The sequence below is a fragment of the Cibotium barometz genome, chromosome 27, assembly GCF_041138505.1.
Source record: "Cibotium barometz isolate CiBa-2024 chromosome 27, ASM4113850v1, whole genome shotgun sequence".
Classification (NCBI taxonomy): domain Eukaryota; kingdom Viridiplantae; phylum Streptophyta; class Polypodiopsida; order Cyatheales; family Cibotiaceae; genus Cibotium; species Cibotium barometz.
In genome coordinates this window covers 22,689,094-22,706,027 of record NC_141072.1, presented here as the reverse complement: position 1 = coordinate 22,706,027, position 16,934 = coordinate 22,689,094, and the positions used below count along the sequence as shown (strand labels likewise).

The window sequence follows — 16,934 nt, the reverse complement described above, 5'->3', positions numbered from 1 at the left end:
TGCTTTCTATTATCTCTTGCTAATAGCTATACTATATGGATCCACCCACTTGCCCTACCGTAAGGCACTTTACCATCTTACTCGTGCGCCAACAAACACTTAACTTTTGTAAGGCGATGCTGAAACATATAAAGTTTATGTACCATGTACTAATTTCAAATAGGAAAATTCTAAAGAGTTAGTGTATATAGTTACTTTGGGCTAGTCATAGAGGTCAGACCATTTTTCAGTTTGGTCGGTCTAGTGTGAAAACTAGTTATTTGTGTATATAAGTCATAAGCAAGACAGAATCATTCCCTTCTAATAGTTTACTTTGTGAGTTCTCCTTCTTCCTTCTTCTTTCTTTCTTGTATGTTGTTGCTTACTTGATGGATGCATGCTAGATAGGTTTGATTGTAGGTTTTATTCTTGCAATAGCTTCTTCTTCTTTCCCCCCCTTTTGTGAGAGAGAATGATCAAAGACTAATCTCTTGTTGCCTCCATCAAGGCATAGAGAGCTCTCCCTTCATCCCATTAGCAAAGGAGCTTTTGGATATGCCAACAATAGAGTGGGGACATAATGGATGGGCTAGGGCACCCACATAGAGAATTAGTTATAGGCAAGATCAAACGACACATGATGCTTTAGTAAGACTAAGGTATGCTCTTAAATTGAATATATTTGGCGCCACCTATCAGGGATTAACCTAGGTCTTAGCTTTTTTTATCCATCCATTCCAAGCTGTTGGGATTACTCAATGTTGATAAGGAGGTCACACTCTAAAGGTAAATTTAATTGCTTTTAATTACTTTGAATTGCTTTTAATTTTAATTTGAAGTCTGATTGCATTAGGGCATTCTAATTTCATCTATTATAAAGGTAAATCGCTAGTTCGTTGGTAATTTACATGAAATTCAAGCCCAAGAGGCTTAGAATTCATTGCTTTAAGCCAGGAATCCACTCCAAAAACATGAGAACTAGAGTGGGATAGTCAAATGTTTAGAAGTGGAATACACTCCAAAAACATGAGCATTGGGTTCTAGTAGGTTGGATTAGAGTGGCATAGTCAATGTTTTATCGTACATTTCATAGTTTATCATACATTGTTGGAATTGATAGCTTCAAAGCATCCTAAACCATCTCAAACAATCAAAACCATCCTAAACCATCTCAAACAATAAAAATATTTAATTAATTAGACCATAACTAGTAATTAGGATTAGGATCATTAACCATGTCCCATCAAGTCTAAAAAATCACAAAACCATCGAAAATCAAGCCAAACCCGCTCTCACATAGGAGACATGAGCTCTTTTTTCTTAAATATAGATAGAAACTTGGAAAAGAAATTACACTTCGGATTTGGAGGTCGTGCATCATGGGAGGTCGAGTTTGTATGTATAGTGCAACTTCATGTCTTTTCTTTGTATTCTCTCTATTTGAGTTGTGTTATAATGTTTGTCTTATGATGTAGCGTGACATTGTGGGTAGAGATCCTACCCCCGCAGAGACTGGCTACCATCATCGCCACAGTAGAGGAGATTCATGGAATTACCTTCATGATGAAGGGATCATCTCTGACGAACAATACAATAGAGCAAGGAGAACACCAATGTAGATAATACTTTTTATTTTTATTTACAAAACACGTTTTGACCTTTATAATACTTTCTATTTTTATTTATATATATCTTCATTTTGTGTAGGCACAAGGTGGACAAGACGGATGACAAGATAACTCAAAGAGTGATGACTCCTCTTTCCTTGTAGTTTTTTTTCATGTATAGTTTTGGTTTATGCAACTATGTTTCTTTTTCAAGCCTCATGTGGCTACCATCATATATGGACAATTTCTTGGATATAAGATGAAAATTTTCATCTTCTTTATGTATCTATGTTTTTATTCAAGCATTATGTGGCTACGATCATGTCTAGAGAATTTTTTGGATATAAAATGTAATTTCTCATCTTCTTTAATCAATATTCGAAGTGTGCACAAATCTTTTTGTGCATATCTATCTTTAATTTAAGTTTTTATGTTGATATCTTTGCTGATCTTGATTTGTCTATGTACAAGTAAGTAAAACCTTAAACTAGAGAGTTGCCTGTGAAAAAATGCAGCTGTACATTTGCACAAGCAGCTCTCTGGAATTTGTTTCTAATTTCAGAGCGCGTTTATAAGTGCATCTATAACAAAGGCTATAAAGGCATCTATATGCACGTCTATAAGAGCGTTTATATTAGTATAGACGTGCTTATAGAGGCACATATAGACACACATATAGACGCATGTCTGTAGATGCTAATTTAAATACGCCCGTAACATTTTAAAGCACGTTGTCAAAATGCGTCTATAAACGTGCCTATGGTTGCTTTTCCTTGTAGTGGAGGTAGCACAAGTTACATGACATGACTCCATCAATCCATCGTAATTCATCTTCCTTCTTGCACTTTTGTTTTGATTTCTTCATGCATAGAGGGCAACGAAAAAAAGAGGTAGCACTTGTGTCACACAACCAAGTATACATTTGATTGTTTTCAAATCTGCTCCTAAATGCTAATCCACTACAAACGTACCCACACCTCTAACTTCAAGTTGTTCACCATTTTTTTGTTGCTTGATGATTTCAACAACCCAAGGACATCTTTGAAGCATCCAACCTAGCATTTGATGGTTCTCCTTTGGCACCTCAAAAGCTTCTAACCACTAATTGTCTTTTTCAGATGAAACACTGAAAGAACGCACCTTGTTCTTGTCCTTTACATGTGCCCTAGGGGGGTGCACTACTAAGACGTACGTTTAAGGGGTATTTAAAAAACTCCTTACCTATGAATTTTGCATGAATAACATGATGCCTTTTTCTTTATACACTTACGGTTTTATTTCCAAAATTAATTAAAAAAACCCCTTCTGTAAGTGTATTTTTGTAAATTTATCTTGAAATTTTAAATTAAAAAATCCCTTCATCTGAACTTACGTGCTATACTTAAATATTTCTAGGTGAACCCCCCGAGCATGTTCCATTTTCTCATTCATGAGTGTAAGTCCCATTCTTTCCAATCTACACCCTTTGACAATTTGGCACTCATCTAGCTTCAATACTAAAGAGACCACTCCCATAGACTCTACAATCATGAAGCAACACATGATTAGATATACGTGTTATTTAATTTTTCACCATGAATAAGAAAGTTTAAATCATACTAATCTTCATAAGAGACTTTATAAAATTTTATCATTGCTTGTTAAAGCCTCTTTAAATCTATGAAAATGTTGTTAAAGGCATCGTAATATAGTTTGATATCACCCTTTGATTTGTCCTTCGATACTTTTATTCCCTCTATATGGAAATACTCACCGACAAGTGATCTTTCATGTGTATCGTTTGTCTTCTTTGCCAATGCAACTTTCTACAGAGGTGGAAGAAAGTGTCTTTTGATCCCTCACTTGTGAAGATCCTCCTTTGTGATGGCATGCATGGACTCATAGCCCTTGCGACTTATACATGCTTCATCACAAGCACTTTGAATATCATTTACTCTCTAAATCCCCTCAAGGTCCAAGATATATTTTTTCTACTTTCGTATCTAGTTTGCTACTATAGCTCCTTATTTGACATCATCCTCTAGTTGACTCTATTAAACATCCTCCAGCGGACTTTGTTAGACATCGCCCTACTCTCAAAATTGACTGACTGACTCTAACAGGCCTCTAACTATCAGATCTGACTCTCTTTGACTCCCTCTCAACTCAAACAGATTAATTCTACCCTTCTACACCTTCAGTTGACTTCCTTTAACACTTTGTTGACTCTGACTGATGCAGACTTCACTCAGTAGACTTTAGATCTTCACTTACAATTGATTTTTCTCAACAATTTCAATCAAAACAACACATCCATCCCAACTAAAACACCATATCATAAAACTCTATCATCCACTTATACCATATTTAAACCGAAGCACCCTGTCTTTTGCATATAGATAAAACCAAACCATTCTCAACAACCCTGAGACCCTAGGCTCAAACAAGACATAAAAACTAAGGGATCCTCCACATCTTCAAACCTCTTTGATGAATTCTGCAAATCTCCTTCTTCAGACACAAATCGTTGAGCAAAATTTTGGGTAGCACCAAGTTCCAACAAAGATACAATCAGACATCCTAGGACTTACCTTAACAACCTTCAGTTGATCCTCTAACTTACATGTACTCCCTCTACTCTAGTCTTGCCCTCTCCTACTCACACTACTTACCCTCCTCAATGGGTGTACCCTTGTTCTTCTCTCTTCTTCCTCCCAAGCCTTCTATGCACCCCTCCTCAAAAAACCCCTTTCATCCCAAAAATAAACACACTACTTTTCCTACCTTCCTAACAAGAAGCTGCCACCTATTGCCTTTGAACACCCCATGCGCATCTTTTTCATCGCTAGACCTTCTTGATCTCCCCGTATCTTCATGCACAATTTCCCTTTCTAGCCATTGCATTGCCTTTCTATTTATCCTTTTCATACTACATCGAGTACACACTATGTTCTAGACTAGTATATGTGCATCATATTTTCCTAGAACCTTTTCCTCCTCTAAGCTTGTCCATGTCTTGACTTCATTGGGCTCAAAAAAACCTTTCACATATTTTCCCAACCCCATTGTGAAACACTTTCAAGTGTTTCACTCTGTCTGCTTTGCTCTACATGACTCTAATGTGATAGTATGGCTTCAACCTCAAGCCAAATTATTCAACACTCAATTATTCACCTTGTTTGCCGTGATTTGCCTTTTCCTAGCACCACCACCTAAGCCTATCAATTTTTGATAGCTCTTTTTGGTGTTCCCTTGCACCAATAGGGATTTTCTTTAAATGATATAATTTGACTCTGAGCTTTTTTAATTCTTTCTCTTGTGCCTTGACATGTATCTCCTTTTCTTTATTCTTATTCTCTAAATTTTGCACTTGGTTTTTTAATTCTTTAATATTTAATTGAAGATGCAAATTTGATGTGTATATATGCTGCATGTAAGCCCCACCACCATAGACTATTAGACATTTACAATATCTAAGCAGCCCATTTTTCCCATCACCAATGTGACGTACTAAACTAGTCAAATCACTGAATGGTGGGTTATCTAAGGTTAATGGGTCACGTGGATAAAGCGCATCATCAACCCATAAGTCTATATGTTTCTTTCCCTGAGCCCTAATTAAAAAAGTGGATGCATTTCCCAATGGTTATCTTATGTAAGGACATTTGATTGATGCAAGTTTCTCTTCTACATGAATATGAAGATCTATCTTGTATTTTCTTATATGTAATATCTTCTAAAGGAGGCATGGTTTAGACTAAGGTCAGCAAATGAAATTAGGATTAGAGTAAGATGAAAATTGAGATATATAGATGGAAATAAAAAATGTAGTTATAAACTAAAACTAGTAATATAAATTTACTTTTTGAGGGTTAGTGTTCCACGGGAACACTCACGGGAACATGGATTATGGCAGGAGGCCGGAAGCAATTAATGTGAGAGAGCGGGATTGTAGCCATTGGAACATAAAGACGCACATAATTTTTTTATATTTTTGTGCCGAAGTGCAATGTAAATCGTTTTAGGCCAATGTGGGTTCTAAATGAGAGTTCTAAGTGTGTTAATAAGCAAGGCTCACTTATGGGGTTGTCCGCCCCCATGTGTGAAAGAGGCCTAGGGTTAGGGTTAGTGACATCTCTATAAAAGAGATGTTAGCTAAAGAAAGTGCACGTTTTTGGCCATTCTCATAACCTGAGTGTAGCTCTTGAGCTCTCAAGCTATGGCAACTCTCTAACTCTCTCTCTATTGTACTCTAATGAGCATCAAGCTCCAATGAGTATAGCTCCACTTCATTCTCTTAATCTATTTTAGCATCATTAAAGTAGATTAATCTATGATTAGTTGAATGCTTCTTTCTTTCTCTTGTGTATGCTGCATGCTTGTAGTGTGTGTGTGTGTAGTCTCCATTGATGTAAGCTCTTGCCCACTTCATTGGTAATGAGTTATTCATGGATAGACTCTCTCTATGAGCTTGTGGGTTTGTGAATGTTGCATTCTATGCTTGCTTAAGCTTGTGGGTTAGTAGATGCACGCTTATAGATTTGCTGGCATTAGGGAAAGCTAAGATTTAATCAATGTTTGAATGGGATTAAGAGATTGCCATGCATTGCTTGTTCTCTTGATTAGTGTAGTGGGTTTAAGAGATTGAGAGATTGATTGAGGTGTTGAATGGTTGAATCATCAAGTGGTGGTTCGTGTATGTGAGCTCTCCCACAAGGGATAAGCCTTCATGCACTAATCGGGTTGAGTCCTCGGATTGACATTGTGTTTCTCAACACATTTGTTGATTGGTGTGAGGTGAAAAAAAGAAAGAAAAGCCTGCCTCTATAGCCCTTCCACCTCACAAACTTGGAAACACACACTCAGACGGGGGCACCACCAGCCACCGGCTGGAACACTCTCTCACACTTCACCACCCAACCCAGACAGACATCAAAAACAGGGGCACCATAGACAAAGCAAACACCCAGCAATATATTCCAGTTAAAACATTTTACAAGCTTCTTCCGACACAGAAGCCTTACTCACACAACCATAAAAAAAACACTCAGGCCTGTCAGCCGAGGATACACCACATCCCCAATCACCACAAACCACTCGCCTGCCCGCTGTACCAATACACAAACACCATATTGGGGAATATGGGAATTTCCCACAAGTTTGGGACACATGGTCAAAAGTTTGGATTAACCATAACTTGAACACCACTAATCCAAAATGAGCACTTTATAGCTCTTTAGATTCCATTTTTTAAGCGCTTTCCAACGATAGGTCATATGATAGGGTTTTGAGAAACTTACAAACATGTTATCCATGTCCCCTTTTTTAAGTATTCAAAAATGGGAATTGGGAAATTCCCAAATTCACTAATATGGTGTTCACACCAGAAAGAACCCGGCCACTCTCACTTCAGAAGGCGCCCACACCAGCTAACCCTCAAGTCCTCTGCGACCCATCACTTCTGCGTGTGTCGTCAGCAGCAGCTACTCCATCATCTCTCTCTCTCTGCTGATCCTCTGCCAGCCAGTCCAAACCCACTTGTAGCTTATCTGCCCTGCTACCGGCCCACCACCAAGCAGCAACACCTGTCTCTTTGCTTCACTCGGCACCCTGCCCTGTCCACTTCTCTGCTTCACCTACGTGGCACCCACTCTGCTGTGTCCACAGCCCTGTCTCCTAGGCAGTCCACACCAGCCACCAGTCACCTGCAGCTTATCTGCTCCCCTTTTGTCCTCGCTAGCAGCTCCCTTTGATGCCTTCTTCGCTGCTCTACACCAGCCCGCTTCTCTTAGCAGCCCGCCACACTTCCATCAAGGGCCTCACTTTGCTTCAACTGCACCAGCCCAGCTTCCACTTACACATGCCCTCCACGCTCACAGCCCGTCGGCTGTCTTTACCAAGACTGCTTCTTATCCACACCTCAAAGGCGCTCACCTTGCGCCAGCCACTCCTTTCCTTTTACAAGGCGGCCACCACCTTAGCCACTCACGGAGGCACTCCCTTTTCGCTGTCTCCCACTGCAGGCGACCCTCTTCTCTACAGAGCCGTCCTTGCGCATCCAGCTGCTGCTGCGAGCCACCTCAAGGCCGGCCTGCTGTCGCCAGCCCGACTCCCTCTTTACTCTGCGCCCCAGCGCTTCTAGCTCTGTCCTGCAAGCAGCAACACCAGAGAGCCCCCAGTTGTATAACACGGCGACGGCCTTTTTCTGCAGCCCACGCCAGCCACCTTCGCCAAGCTTCTGGACTTTGCGTTGGCAGCCACCTAAAGCTCCACGCTCACCTTTAACAGCTGGCCACATTGTTTTATCATTTTCATTTTTTTTATTTTACTTAAAGCCACCTATTATATTTCTTTTCACACCAACAAAGGCAACATTGGCCACATCACATATTGCTTCCCGGTTTCCACACACATTCAAACCCAGCCTTCCAGTGCCCATGCTTTCCACATCTTCAAATGCCACTTAGTGCCCGCTCTTTTCTTTGGAGACGCGTACACACCGAGACGGCCATCAAGCAGCTAAAGTCACCCCTGCTGACCTTACTCCAGACGGGCCTGCACGAGCCTTGAACCAAAAGCATCCACCCAGAGCATCTGGCAACGCATTCAAAACCAACCTCTTCACACCTGCCATGCACACGTATGTACACTGACCAAAAAGACCACTCAAAAAAATGCCTGACATACTTTGCCACCCCCCCATCTGCTAGAGCATTCATGCTCAGCAGCATTCAGCATAGTCCGATAGCTGTCCACCACCAGGATCAAAAGGAAACATCTGCTCACCATCCCATTCCCCAGCATCCCTCAAACACCATGGCTACATCACTGCACACCAAACATCAACCACGCGCATCACAAAATCATTTATGTCCATCACCTGATAAGCATTCATTTAAGCATTCACAGACTTTGACCACACAGCATCATCTTCAAGCCGTTGCTCTTCACCCACAACCAACCTCCCCGTCTTCAAAACCTGTGGCATTGCAGCATCTAGCATCCCATTCATCAATACCTGTGAAGGCCAGGTTTCAACATTTTGACCTGTCTGTACACCAAAATCCAGATCCTCTCCAATGGGAGTGTCCACCAGCACTTCCAGCTCTTGTACTTCAGGCATCTCTTCACAACCATACAGCTCAACTGGTTCAGAATCTTTACCATCCATGCACTTCGCCTTCAGCATTTCAGCAATCCGTAAAGAAGCCTTTGTTACACTCTCAACCATATCTGCATCCATCTCCATCTCTCACTCCTGTTCATCAAGGCTAGCAACTTCCCATATATCATCCTCAGGCACAATACTCACCACACAACGCTCTTCATCAGCCAAATCAACATGCATACCTTCTTCAATGTTGCCAACCCCCCTGGTATCATCGTCCAAAGACTCCCCAGTACACAATGCATCCAATGGAAAAACATCCACATAATCCATCGCAGGTACCATACCATCATCCAGCTGTCCAAGAAAATCCATAATGATAGAATCTTCCTCCACACTCTCCACATACGCATTACAAGCCATCTTCACTTCATCAGAAGTCTCTACCCCATCCTCCTCCCTCTAGTAGAATCTGTCAAAGAATCATCTTCAAAGCATCTTGTATCCAGCTCCCTTCTTATCATCAGCCAATCACAAGGCATCATCCTCTTTGCTTCCATGTGCATGCATATCCTCCAGATCCAAATGATCTCCAATAGGACCTTCCAATTCACTGTCTTGCACAGCCATGACGTCCAAATCCAAAGAAGAATCCACTGGCAACTCCTCATCTGCACTTTGCTCCTTCACCTGCTTTTCATCCACCTGCACATGCTTTAAAGACTTTGGAAAAAAATCAGAAGGCATATAAAACATCCCCCTTTGTACCTGTACTGGCCTTTGAAGCTCCTGTCTAATCAGACTTTGCATAGGACTCTTATCCACCTCAACCAAATTCACATGCATATCCCTTACAGACACAACACTTTCATACGGATAAATACCCATCTCCATTTGCTTTAAAATCTTGCCTTCCTTTTCCCTAGCAATCCTAACAGTATCATCAAATGACCTGGGATTCTTTAACTCAACCCTGACCCTCAAATGGGGTAACAGACCATCAATGAACAAGCTCTTCTTCAGAAACATAGGAGGAACTTCCTGCTTTAATGTCATACACCACTTAGCCCACAAACATGTAAATACCTTCACAAAATCATCCAATGATTACCCATGAACCTGCTTCAAGATACTCAACTACTGCCAAAGCACACTAGGATCCTCCACTTTTTGCTGGAAACGCTCCAAAAGGCCTTCTTTCAACCTGTCCAAGGTCAAGTCACCCGCATCCTGTGCTTCAAAATCCTTGAGCCAGCTTCGGGCATCTCCCTTCAAGAAAATCTTTATCAACCTCAGAACCTGCTCTTCATCTGTGACATGGTTGCTAATGCATGCCAACTCCATCTGCTCCAAAAAGTCACACACATCTTCACCCTTCCTGCTATGAAATTCAGGATAAGACCACATCATGACAAACCTGTACCAATTCCTGAGCTGTCCTCATTGGAACACACGCCCTTCCAGGCAACGAACAATACCAGAGCTATCCTCAATCAAACAATGCTAGAGCAACTCCTCAGTGGGGGCACCAGAAGGATGTGAGGTGAAAAAAAGAAAGAAAAGCCTGCCTCTATAGCCCTTCCACCTCGCAAACTTGGAAACACACACTCGAACGGGGGCACCACCAGCCACCACCGGCTGGAACACTCTCTCACACTTCACCACCCAACCCACGCCAGACAGACAGCAAAAACAGGGGCACCATAGACACAAACACCCAGCAATATATTCCAGTTAAAACATTTTACAAGCTTCTTCCGACACAGAAGCCTTACTCACACAACCATAAAAAAAACACTCAGGCCTGTCAGCCGAGGATACACCACATCCCCAATCACCACGAACCACTCGCCTACCCGCTGTACCAATACACACCAGAAAGAACCCGGCCACTCTCACTTTAGAAGGCGCCCACACCAGCTAACCCTCAAGTCCTCTACGACCCATCACTTCTGCGTGTGTCGTGAGCAGCAGCTACTCCATCATCTCTCTCTCTGTGCTGATCCTCTGCCAGCTAGTCCAAACCCACTTGCAGCTTATCTGCCCTGCCGGCCCACCACCAAGCAGCAACACCTGTCTCTTTGCTTCACTCGGCACCCTGCCCTGTCCACTTCTCTGCTTCACCTACGTGGCACCCACTCTGCTGTCCATAGCCCTGTCTCCTAGGCAGCCCACACCAGCCACCAGTCACCTGCAGCTTATCTGCTCCCCTTTTGTCCTCGCTAGCAGCTCCCTTTGATGCCTTCTTCGCTGCTCTACACCAGCCCGCTTCTCTCAGCAGCCCGCCACACTTCCATCAAGGGCCTCACTTTGCTTCAACTGCACCAGCCCAGCTTCCACTTACACATGCCCTCCACGCTCACAGCCCGTCGGCTGTCTTTACCAAGACTGCTTCTTATCCACACCTCAAAGGCGCTCACCTTGCGCCAGCCACTCCTTTCCTTTTACAAGGCGGCCACCACCTTAGCCACTCACGGAGGCACTCCCTTTTTGCTGTCTCCCACTACAAGCGACCCTCTTCTCTACAGAGCCGTCCTTGCGCATCCAGCTGCTGCGAGTCACCTCAAGGCCGGCCTGCTGTTGCCAGCCCGACTCCCTCTTTACTCTGTGCCCCAGCGCTTCTAGCTCTGTCCTGCAACCAGCAACACCACCCCAGTTGTATAACACGACGACGGCCTTTTTCTGTAGCCCACGCCAGCCACCTTCGCCAAGCTTCTGGACTTTGCGTTGGCAGCCACCTAAAGCTCCACGCTCACCTTTAACAGCTGGCCACATTGTTTTATCATTTTCATTTTTTTTATTTTACTTAAAGCCACCTATTATATTTCTTTTCACACCAACAAAGGCAACATTGGCCACATCACATATTGCTTCCCGGTTTCCACACACATTCAAACCCAGCCTTCCCAGTGCCCATGCTTTCCACATCTTCACATGCCACTTAGTGCCCGCTCTTTTCTTTGGAGACGCGTACACACCTAGACGGCCATCAAGCAGCTAAAGTCACCCCTGCTGACCTTACTCCAGACGGGCCTGCACGAGCCTTAAACCAAAAGCATCCACCCAGAGCATCTGGCAACGCATTCAAAACCAACCTCTTCACACCTGCCATGCACACGTATGTACACTGACCAAAAAGACCACTCAAAAAAATGCCTGACAATTGGTAGTACTCTATGAGCACTATATTGCACGGTAGAGAGAACCGCTCTACAATGGCGCCGCTGTTGGGAAACGAGTGCCTACATTAGTTGAGCACCATACACACACTACCACTCCTTGTTAAGCTCCAATCGGTTGCAAAACCGTTGGATAGGAGAGCAGGCTTTGGGACTAATTTTGGTACTTATTTAAGACCAATCTGTTGTTAAATTCTTTTTATTGTCTTGCAATTTGAGTGCAATTGGCTAGTTACGCCTCTCCCTTGAGGTCAGGGCAAGGATTCAACACACGAGAAGGATTGGAGGTAGGCGCTAAACTTACCAATTTCAATTTGTGTGTGAAAGAGAGAGGCCTGATTTGCATTTCTGTCATTCTGTTTGAGGATAATTTTTGCTGTTTCAATTTTTTTTGCATGTTCGTTTTATTTTCTGTTCTTAGCTTAGTATAGTTTTTTGCATCTTTAATTTTGTGCATTTTAGTTCTCTGTTAAACCTGCACCTGTAGAGAAATTGAAATCTGTACACACACATGAAGATTGAACATTTCGAATTTACTGCAAATCTCACAGCTGCACACGCATTGAGTTCCCTGCACACGCATTGAATTCGCTGCAAATCTCACAGCTGCACACGCATTGAGTTCATTGCACACGCACTTCAAAAAAGAAAAAAATAATAATAATAAAAGAAGGTGGTTGTGTGTGAACAGCGCACCACGCAAAGAGACCCACACACCGCACCATAAAGACCGCCACCGCACGAATAAAGGGGTGCAAAAAAGAAAAAAAGAAAAAAAAGAGTGAAAATTTTTTCATTTTCTGCCGCAAAAAATTGGGAGGTTATCTAACTTCTCGAGAGGAGTTAGAAAACACCCATCGTCGAAATTTTGGTCCTGAAACCATTTTCCCATAGTGAGTTCAGTATGGGAAACTAGTAAATTTTAGGCGATTTTTTAATCCTGAAAAATACGCTATTTTTTTGGCCTAATGTGTTCGAGGGGGTTCAAAATGGGTTCTGGCAAAGTTTGAGCCAACTTGAAATTTTTTGGATTTTTTTGAAATAAAAAATTAAAATAAAAACAAAAAAAACAACCTTAAAATTTGACCTTATGCACTTGCGGTCGGACGTCATATAGACACTGCCATAGGGTCTAGGGCACCTTCTAGAGTGCCTACGTAGGAAAGTGGGACCCAATCGGTAGGAAATTTGGCAGATATTGCTGAAACATTTTTCGAATCCCAATCTGACACCTTTTCCAGGACAACTACCTCATTGTCTATGGACAATCTAGGGCCGTCAAATAGTTATCCCTTAGCCCCAAATAGAACACCTACAAGATCTTTTAATCTATTTGAAGCCGACATCATGGGGTTACCACTCAGTGTGAGACTTCAATATGTCTACACGAATGCTCAAGGAGATGAGATCTTTAGGGATCCACAACAACGGTATCTCGTTAAGATTGCGGACTTCTAGTCAATGACCAGGGTAACATGTACATGGGCGGAGATGGTGTTCGCTACGCAGTCACCTATCATCCAGAGAATGTAGACAAGTTAGGGGGGCTCTCTAAGAGTGAGTTCTCAGACTTATCAAAGCCTTCCAGAGCAAGGGAGTCTAGAGATGATGGGCTCATTGAGCCGGACATGCCTAGACCATCCAATGCCCAGTCCTCAAAGCCATCCATAGATGATTTACTTTTTGTAGATCTAAATTTGGAAAGGGACAGGAAAGGCAAGAGCAAAATGGATCAGGGGGCTGAGAACCAATGGGAGTTTGTACGACAAATTCCAGTGACAAAGGTCTTTCAGGAGGATGACCCACTTCAAGAGGTCTATAAGGACTCTTTAGAAGGATATTATGCCACAACTTGTGGTGGTAGTCGAGAAGCTTGTAGGATACAAGAACCGAAATGTTGATAAATGGGCCAATGAATACCGAACCTTAGATTGGAAGGAGATTCGTGAGCTCACGTGGAGAGGACAACCATTATTCATGGAAGTGTTCTCAACTAATACAGCTAAACCAGGAAAGACAGCCTTTCTTGGAGAAATTGTTGCTCCTCCCCTACGAGAGTTCACTAGAGAGGGACCCTCAACATCAAAGTGGACCACTGCAAGTAGCCCAACTCTAGCACTAAGATATAATCCTACACCAAAAGTGCTACCACAGATCACACCACAACAACATTTCTCTCCCTATGAGACAATCGGAGGGTAGGGGAGCCAACTCGGCCTCCCATAAATGCACCTCCTGAAATGCGGGTAACAAGATATTTGGAGGAGGTTCGTGAGGTAGGTAATAGGGGACCCACACCAATTTGGGATGCATATGGACCATCTTACCAAAGAGAGGAACCACTGAGAGTGAGAGGCCGTAGGCCCGATGATGAGTATTCAAGAGACGAGTAAGGCCATCAACTCTTCAGAAACTAGTAAAGAAGTACGAAGGGTCGGGAGATCCATATGACCATGTAGCAGCATTTAGGCAAGCAGTTTGAGCTAAGCAATTGACAAGCATACGCAAATTGAAGGATTTGGGCTCACTCTTGAGGAAAAGGCCCTTGCTTGGTTTGAGGCACTAGAGGCTTTAGACAAATCTTCTTTACGAGTTTTGGAAGAGAGATTCATTGCTGCTTTTTCCTTGATGGGGATTCAGCATGACACAGTAGCAAACATCTACGCTTTCAAGCAAGGCGAGACTGAGAGTGTTAGAGAGTGCGTAAATAGGATGAAGCAGTACATTAATCATTGCCCAGAAGATGAGAAGCCCACCCAGAGTCGATTAATTTCTCTCTTCTTAAAAGGACTCAAAAATTCAACACTGCACACACATCTCTATGCAAAGAAGCATACAAATTTCAATGAGTGTTGCCATGATGATATGGATTTCACACATAACTTCAAATTCCAAGATGGTACTGGCCCTGAGGTGCAACCTAGAGATGAGTGGGGTGATGACCAAAGTTCAGGGTCCAGTGCACTAGTAAATCCAGACCAGATAGCTAACCTAGTACTAAGGAGATTGGGACAAACCTATCGCCCACCCATGTAGCCACAACAATAGTAGCAGCGAATGAGGAGTGTACTACCTACAGGTCCTCATCTTTGTGGAGCATGTGGTGGTTACCATAAAACCGAAGAATGTAATACCTTTTCTCCTCTAGTCACAAACCAACCCACAAAGAAGTGGTGCCAGGCCTGTGCTTGGAATTATACCCACACCACACAGGAATGTACTCGCATTGCAAGAATGCGACAAGAGCGTGAGCAGAAAAGGGGTGCAGTGGCTCCATAAATGCATCAACAGTATACTAATTTTGAACGTAAGCCACCGATGGCATAAGAGCAAGCACGACCTGTACTTGGAGCTCAACCTCCTGCTCCTCGGACTGCTCCTGTGAGGTTTATTGACTACGACAATTCAAATATGTATAGAGACTTGGTAAACCCAAGCTATGTGGAGGAGGAATATGCATCATATTCATCCAAGGAAAATCTCTTTGAAAGTCCCGCATATCCAAGCCAAGCACTGGAGCCTCAACTGGGGGAACAAAATTCTTTGATGTTGCTAGGCGGCTACCAACCTAGGACTCCAGGCCCCTCAGGTTAATGGTAGCAAAGGAAAGTAGAAGCCAAACTAGTGGGCCCCTGTTATGGGTGCGGAGAAGCCCATTGGGCTCGTGATTGTCCACATCGCCAAAGGCAAGCAACTCGATCCAATACAATAGTACCACAGTTTTCACCAATTGAAAGATATTGTCTAGGGTGTTGTGTAGAACACTTTCCAAAGGATTGTTTGCTGAAACCACATGAGGAAGGCACCTCTCAACCAAAGGTCTCACTCAACTTTGTAGAGGCAGTTCCATCGCGACCTTCATCAGAGAATGAGGATGTTGTGCCACTTAGAGTCATGACTAGATCACAGACACGAAATGCCGAAATGCAGACTGATGAGACACCTCGAACTAGGGATGCAAAGGCAAATCTAGTGGACAAGACCCTACATTCGAATAGAAAAAGAACCATTAGGAGGAAAAAGAACCGCAACAAGCAAACTAAGAGTGCATCCACTAGTTCTCAAGAAGTCTCTAAACAAAACATGAAGGATCAAGCTTTTACATCCCAAGAAGTGCATGAGGAGCATCAACCTCAACCTGGGCCTAGTGCTAAACAAGATGAGGCTATTACAACCGGGGGGTTCAGTTTTTGTGGATAAGGTGAACGAGACTCTAGATGCCATCATTGATGCTCATAGAAGTCGCATTGCAGCTTTATCTGAGCTACCCAAGAAGCTTCAAGAATACCCAAACCCTTGTGAGGAGAAGATCAATCTAGTTGTACATCAGCAACTCATTAGGGAAGCTCAATCAATACTTGAGGGCCCACCTCCACCTATCCCTCAGGGCCCCACCTCTCTTAAGCCAACATTAGAAACCATACCAGAAGTGTCATCAAGTTGGGAAATGAAAAGTGAGTTGATCTCACAAGCTCATAGCGAGAAGTCTGCACCAATTGACACCCCATTGAAAGAAGGCATTCTGCCACCACCTAGTCTTGCCTTCCCATGCAATGATGAAGTTATTGATGCTAACGAGGACATGGCAAATGAGATATGGGAAGTAGTTCATGAGAAAGTTAATGAGAATATGTCCTCTATTATTTCACCTCCATTCTCTGAAGTGGATTTTACCAGGGGCATAGAAAACAACTCTTATTTGGGAGAATATGAGAACTGTTCTCAAACCTTGAGGATACCCTCCATGCATAGAAGGTTGACAAAGGAGATGGATATGGGTATCGTGCAAGCTATTTTGTCAGCACCAGTGGCTTGTACCTTACCTTTGCTTGATTTGATAAAGCTTCGACCAGAGTTGTGGAATGATATTGCCACATGCTTGTCAGAGCAGGTATTGCTATAAAAGGGTCACCATCAATGTACTATACACCCTGAGACAAAGCATGTTATGCCAGTTCCTATCAACAAAGTAGGAAAATTTTGTGAGGACGATCAGGGAAATGCTACCCTCCCATTAGAAGTGCGAAAAGTAGCTTCAACTGCAATACTTGATAGTGGTGCAGGAGTGGGCAGGAGTGGGCA

The 16,934-nt window shown here is 42.9% G+C and overlaps 1 protein-coding gene across 1 annotated transcript in view; it reads left to right on the top strand.

The window, feature by feature from the left end:
• Nucleotides 1-16,934, top strand: part of LOC147623183 (uncharacterized) — a 71,182-nt gene that overhangs the window by 21,338 nt on the left and 32,910 nt on the right. The gene's annotated exons all lie outside the window — the stretch shown is intronic.